At 45.6% G+C, this 7,479-nt stretch overlaps 1 pseudogene; it reads left to right on the top strand.

Moving 5' to 3' along the window:
- The first annotated feature begins 2,568 nt into the window (after window positions 1-2,568).
- Window positions 2,569-3,337, top strand: LOC145490413 (uncharacterized; annotated as a pseudogene).
- The last annotated feature ends 4,142 nt before the right edge of the window (window positions 3,338-7,479 follow it).

Consider the following 7,479-nt stretch of genomic DNA (forward strand, 5'->3'; position numbering starts at 1 on the left):
CTCAAAAGATTATACTTACCATACAACAGCAAACCAAGAGAGGGAAAGATAAAATGTGCTTACAGTGTTCTGATTATCCTTGAGGGATCCAAGCTTCACTCTTAAAATAATTCGTGAATTCCTTCCAAAAGAAGAGTGAAGTATAAACAATGTCCATTCGGTTAACAGACGTAATCTAGATATTCAGTTAATGAAGATCTATTGTTGTTATTACAAGTACAACAAGCAACCTATCAGTTGTTTCAAACGCTTACATAAGACAAACTTTCACATTCATTTCATTTCCCAGAGTTATTGTTCCAAAAAGTCAACGAACCTCCATGCAAAGAACTAAAAAACTGTTTAGCTCATGAAGTAAAAGCAAAACAAGATTACAAAGCCCTCACTAGGCTTTGGCTACCAAGTGTCTGTCATTTTTATAATCAAATGAACCTACGAAACAAACAGATGTCAGCTACCTTTATCAGTATAACATTTCCTTGGCGAAATAGCAAATCCCCGCAAAAGATTCAATACAGAAGCCGGAAGGATTTGCAGCAAAAGCAATCGCAAGTTGTTCGTAAGGTGATCACCGCAAAAGACTCACTACAGAAACCGCAAGGATTCGCAGCAAAAGCAAGCGTTAGTCGTTCATCAGGTGATCGGTGCAAAGGACTCACGACAGAAGCCGCAAGGGTTCGCAGCAAAAGCAATCGTTACTTGTTCGTCAGGCGATCACCGCAAAAGACTCACGACAGAAGCCGCAAGGATTCGCAGCAAAAGCGATCGTTAGTAGTTCGTAAAGCGATCACCGCAAAAGACTCACGACAGAAGCCGCAAGGATTCGCAGCAAAAGCAATCGTTAGTTGATCGTCAGGAGATCACCGCAAAAGATTCACAACAGAAGCCAGAACAGATTCGCACCAAAAGCAATCGTTACTTGTTCGTCAGGCGATCACTGCAAAAGACTCACGACAGAAGCCGCAAGGATTTCCAGCAAAAACAATCGTTAGTAGTTCTTAAAGCGATCACCGCAAAAGACTCACGACATAAGCCGCAAGGATTCGCAGCAAAAGCAGTCGTTAGTTGTTCGTAAGGCGATCACCGCAAAAGACTCACGACAGAAGCCGCAAGGATTCGCAGCGAAAGCAAGCGTTGGTCGTTCGTCAGGCGATCGCCGCAAAAAACTCACGACAGAAGCCGCAAGGGTTCGCAGCAAAAGCAATCGTTAGTCGTTCGTCAGGCGATCACCGCAAAAGACTCACGACAGAAGCCGCAAGGATTCGCAGCAAAAGCAAGCGTTGGTCGTTCGTAAGGCGATCACCGCAAAAGACTCACGACAGAAGCCGCAAGGATTCGCAGCAAAAGCAAGCGTTGGTCGTTCCTAAGGCGATCACCGCAAAAGACTCACGACAGAAGCCGCAAGGATTCGCAGCAAAAGCAAGCGTTGGTCGTTCCTAAGGCGATCACCGCAAAAGACTCACGACAGAAGCCGCAAGGATTCGCAGCAAAAGCAATCGTTAGTAACTGTTGTTCGTAAGGCGATCACCGCAAAAGACTCACGACAGAAGCCGCAAGGATTCGCAGCAAAAGCAATCGTTGGTCGTTCCTAAGGCGATCACCGCAAAAAACTCACGACAGAAGCCGCAAGGAGTCGCAGCAAAAGCAATCGTTAGTAACTGTTGTTCGTAAGGCGATCACCGCAACAGACTCACGACAGAAGCCGCAAGGATTCGCAGCAAAAGCAATCGTTAGTAGTTCGTAAGGCGATCACCGCAAAGACTCACGACAGAAGCCGCAAGGAGTCGCAGCAAAAGCAATCGTTACTAACTGTTGTTCGTTAGGCGATCACCGCAAAAGACTCACGACACAAGCCGCAAGGATTCGCAGCAAAAGCAATCGTCAGTCGTTCGTCAGGCGATCACCGCAAAAGACTCACGACAGAAGCCGCAAGGATTCGCAGTAAAAGCAATCGTTAGTCGTTCGTCAGGCGATCACCGCAAAAGACTCACGACAGAAGCCGCAAGGATTCGCAGCAAAAGCAATCGTTAGTCGTTCGTAAGGCGATCACCGCAAAAGACTCACGACAGAAGCCGCAAGGATTCGCAGCAAAAGCAATCGTTAGTAACTGTTGTTCGTAAGGCGATCACCGCAAAAGACTCACGACAGAAGCCGCAAGGATTCGCAGCAAAAGCAAGCGTTGGTCGTTCGTAAGGCGATCACCGCAAAAGACTCACGACAGAAGCCGCAAGGATTCGCAGCAAAAGCAATCGTTAGTAACTGTTCTTCGTAAGGCGATCACCGCAAAAGACTCACGACAGAAGCCGCAAGGAGTCGCAGCAAAAGCAATCGTTAGTAACTGTTGTTCGTAAGGCGATCACCGCAAAAGACTCACGACAGAAGCCGCAAGGAATCGCAGCAAAAGCAATCGTTAGTAGTTCGTAAGGCGATCACCGCAAAGACTCACGACAGAAGCCGCAAGGATTCGCAGCAAAAGCAGTCGTTAGTAACTGTTGTTCGTAAGGCGATCACCGCAAAAGACTCACGACAGAAGCCGCAAGGATTCGCAGCAAAAGCAATCGTTAGTAACTGTTGTTCGTAAGGCGATCACCGCAAAAGACTCACGACAGAAGCCGCAAGGATTCGCAGCAAAAGCAATCGTTAGTAGTTCGTAAGGCGATCACCGCAAAGACTCACGACAGAAGCCGCAAGGAGTCGCAGCAAAAGCAATCGTTACTAACTGTTGTTCGTAAGGCGATCACCGCAAAAGACTCACGACAGAAGCCGCAAGGATTCGCAGCAAAAGCAATCGTCAGTCGTTCGTCAGGCGATCACGGCAAAAGACTCACGACAGAAGCCGCAAGGATTCGCAGCAAAAGCAATCGTTAGTCGTTCGTCAGGCGATCACCGCAAAAGACTCACGACAGAAGCCGCAAGGATTCGCAGCAAAAGCAAGCGTTAGTCGTTCGTAAGGCGATCACCGCAAAAGACTCACGACAGAAGCCGCAAGGATTCGCAGCAAAAGCAATCGTTAGTCGTTCGTCAAGCGATCACCGCAAAAGACTCACGACAGAAGCCGCAAGGATTCGCAGCAAAAGCAATCGTTAGTAACTGTTGTTCGTAAGGCGATCACCGCAAAAGACTCACGACAGAAGCCGCAAGGATTCGCAGCAAAAGCAATCGTTAGTAGTTCGTAAGGCGATCACCGCAAAAGACTCACGACAGAAGCCGCAAGGAGTCGCAGCAAAAGCAATCGTTAGTAACTGTTGTTCGTAAGGCGATCACCGCAAAAGACTCACGACAGAAGCCGCAAGGATTCGCAGCAAAAGCAATCGTTAGTAGTTCCTAAGGCGATCACCGCAAAGACTCACGACAGAAGCCGCAAGGAATCGCAGCAAAAGCAATCGTTAGTAACTGTTGTTCGTAAGGCGATCACCGCAAAAAGACTCACGACAGAAGCCGCAAGGAGTCGCAGCAAAAGCAATCGTTAGTAACTGTTGTTCGTAAGGCGATCACCGCAAAAGACTCACGACAGAAGCCGCAAGGAGTCGCAGCAAAAGCAATCGTTAGTAACTGTTGTTCGTAAGGCGATCACCGCAAAAGACTCACGACAGAAGCCCCAAGGAGTCGCAGCAAAAGCAATCGTTGGTAGTTCGTAAGGCGATCACCGCAAAGACTCACGACAGAAGCCGCAAGGAGTCGCAGCAAAAGCAATCGTTAGTAACCGTTGTTGGTAAGGCGATCACCGCAAAAGACTCACGACACAAGCCGCAAGGATTCGCAGCAAAAGCAATCGTCACTCGTTCGTCAGGCGATCACGGCAAAAGACTCACGACAGAAGCGGCAAGGAGTCGCAGCAAAAGCAATCGTTAGTCGTTCGTAAGGCGATCACCGCAAAAGACTCACGACATAAGCCGCAAGGATTCGCAGCAAAAGCAATCGTTAGTCGTTCGTAAGGCGATCACCGCAAAAGACTCACGACATAAGCCGCAAGGATTCGCAGCAAAAGCAATCGTTAGTCGTTCGTAAGGCGATCACGGCAAAAGACTCACGACAGAAGCCGCAAGGATTCGCAGCAAAAGCAATCGTCAGTCGTTCGTAAGGCGATCACCGCAAAAGACTCACGACAGAAGTCGGAATGATTCGGAGCAAAAGCAATCGTTAGTTGCTCATAACTGAAGCGACTGGCTTTGCCTTAGTAGTCGTGAGCCGTGATTTTCCAAAACGTTCTTTTTTTTATTTTCCGTGAAACGTGATCTATACCCCCAATCACCCATTCTACTAGTCGACGAACTGAAACGACTTTTGCAATTTTGTGTGGTTCCTGTGCACGTAGTGGGTGCACAGACCTTGTCAAAGCGCCTAATTAGGAATACAACCGCTTTTGTTTGCGGTCATGTCGTAAGGCTCTGTCAAGTTTCTCATGGGTCAACTTATCTCCTGACGTTCCAAAGGTCATTTGCGGCTTCTCGTTTTGAACATGATCAGTGTGATCTCAGATCATAAATCCTGACCTGGATCACCCCAAAGGAATTCGCCCCATTGGCCTTGTGTTAAGCGAGTGAACATGCCGAAAAAAAAAAATAGGAGTTTTCGCCTTTACGCCCGCCCAATACCACGGGCGACAGATGCCTGCCAAATAATCTGGCAAAATTATTATCCAGACGTGCGCTCTTTGGTCAAAGAATTTTAAACTGGCAGAAGTGTCCACTTCGATATACAGTTCATCGATAGATCATTCATTACACGACTCCAGTTGATTCACGGCACTAGCGTGCAGATTGAAACCGTTGCCTCAACTGGTAGGTCAACGACGAGTTCAAATGAAAGCTGTTTTGGATCGCGTTTATTACCGGAAATTCACTTGCTTGGCGCAATCAAACACATCGCGCGTTATGCTTGTCAAATTGTACTTTGGCAATATTTTCTGGACACTTGCTTAGTAGTTTGCTTTTCACAATTCTAAAACAGTGTTTTCAAAATGACAAACGATCGCGAGTTCTGTAATCCTTCGCTGATTCCTGTCTTCTTTAGGCTTCGAAAGATCCTCCGGTTCCTGGTACGGAAATTCAATTATTACATGATTACACGCAGAACCTACAGGTCCGACCAGCTACAAGCTTTGTGAAACACAACTAAAGGCGACAAATGATATATTTTTGCTCAAAGAAAGCCGCACGGAAAGACGAAAGTTGTTTCCTTCTCAACTACAAACTGAAGGAAAGTTTAAGAAGGTAAAATCTTGAGTTCTTTTAACTGACAAAGATTTTAATAACATAGACAATGTTAACATTTTACTTATTATGCTAATAAGATACATTGCATGATTTAACTACAGTTTCCGGTGAGCAACGCGCGACAGTTCCTTGCATTCAATGTACCCAGTAAGACTGAAAAAGAAGGCAAACAATTGACCCTCGTCGTCCGGCAACTTTCGGAAAACTCCATCACGTAAAGTTGCACTGATTTAAAGCAAAACAAAAGTGCCATGAGCGGGAGGCGTTGATTGTATGATACAATGATCCCTTTATCTTAGCATCAGAGAGGATAGTTGTATGTCCAACAATGCAGTCCGAGCTAGCGCATATAAACAAATACGCCTAACCTTTATCCAGCTGCTTTGTCCCTTTGGTAAGTCCTTTCCTCAGCGGAACTTAGATCGGGCAGATGTCTTCCCTTAGTCTCTTTTCTTTTTTCTCTCCAGCCTTTGAAATGACTCAGAATGACTGCAAATGTAAATTAACTCCCGGCAATCTTGAATCGCCGATACATTAATAAGTTTAGGGTCTCAAAATAAAAGCATTTCTCTCAAAGAGACAGCAAACAGTGTGGAATGAATTCACCCGACGGCCATTTCCGGTGAGCAACGCGCGATAGTCCCTTGTTTTCCAGAGGACAAACATTAACTCGTTATGCTGGTACTGAACCACGATTAAGGCATTTAATGTACCCAATAAGACTGAAAAAGAGGGCAAACCATTGTCCTTCGTCTTCCGGCAACCTTCGGGAAATTTTCGATTAAGCAAATTTGCAGATTTATAGCAACCCAAAAATGCTATGAGCGAAACGACGATTGTATGGTACAATGAGATTACTTTACTTGATTACTTTAGCATCAAGAGAGGAAAGTTGACCACCGATGCAGACGACTAGCGCATATAGACAGAACATTATGCCTACCCTTTATCCAGCTGCTTTGCTTGTCTGCGCCAAGTCCCTTTCACAGCAGATCTCAGATTTGGCAGATCTCGTTTCTTTCCTATACCAGCGGAGCCCTCGAAATAACTCAGAATGACTGCAAAATAGGAATGTAAATGAATACCTTAGAGTCTAGGTTCTTATGCCTCCGATACCTTTTTAAATTTAGTTGTCTATAAATGAAAGAATTAATGCAAAACAGACAGCGAACAGTGTCACTGATTCCAGCACAATGTACCATCACTGCCCCGTGTGCAAGCAAGAGAATTATAGGAATGAATTTACCAACCTTTAAGTTGCTTTCCACTGTTTCTTTATAACTGCTGACTGCTTGCAGCACAATAGCGCCAGTAGTGGTTTTCTGAAGTGACGGCTTCTTAAGGCCTTTGGAACGATAAACGAGCGGAGATCCTGGAGATCGGCCGTGTTCCATTGAAAAAAACGTTTTTAACGGATTCGGCCATTCGAGATACTAGGGTTATTACGTCATTGAAAATGGCAGCTGCTGGTGTTATGCAATTTTTACTGGTTGATGAAAAAGATAAACCGCAACAATCTGACAGTGGAGCCATCATTTTCGGGCATGGCATCACGCGCGCGTTGATTTGCATTTTTTTTTTTTTTTTGCAGCGCGTGGCGCTGGGAGTAAGTACGACCGCTTGCGGTTTATCGTCTCGCGTTTTTTACGTCCCAGGGCGGGATTGATTGCTTTTTCGAAAAAGTCACAGCCAGAAAAAACAAAAAAGTCACTTTTTTACCAGCTAGGGACAGTGTTTTAAATAAGTTTTTAGCAAGCCAGACGCTGAAAGAAAATCCCAGCCAGTAAATAATCTAATGCTAATATTTCCCAGCCAGCGTAATTGCAGCCTGTCGAGCGGGTTTTCTGTCGAGCGGCTCCGTCGGGTACTCCTGTCTCTGGCCCTAATTCAAATATCATTAAATCAGACCTTGCCTCGGCTGGTTTTCTTGCCAACATGGATAAATGTTTCTGGGACCCGATTCAAGTTAATACATGGTTGGGGATTGTTTAGGATGGAGTTCAGGGTGTTTTCAGTATTACCGAGACCCGGTTTCGGAAGTACTTAGCGCATATTGATAAGGCACTTTCAGACCCTAACCTGTCGGCTAGAGACCTAGCCTCAGGCACTTGTTGGAAAATTAATTTCTATGAGCGCTGTCTTAAGGTGGTATGGTACCCTCGATATGGACCAAAAAGTTTGTTTAAATATGGTGAAGAAAGATCAATTGTGTGCTATTGCACTCAAGAAGAGAAATTAAATTTCTAGAGTTTTACTCAAAATG

The sequence above is a fragment of the Orbicella franksi genome, chromosome 6, assembly GCF_964199315.1.
Source record: "Orbicella franksi chromosome 6, jaOrbFran1.1, whole genome shotgun sequence".
Taxonomy (NCBI): Eukaryota; Metazoa; Cnidaria; class Anthozoa; order Scleractinia; family Merulinidae; genus Orbicella; species Orbicella franksi.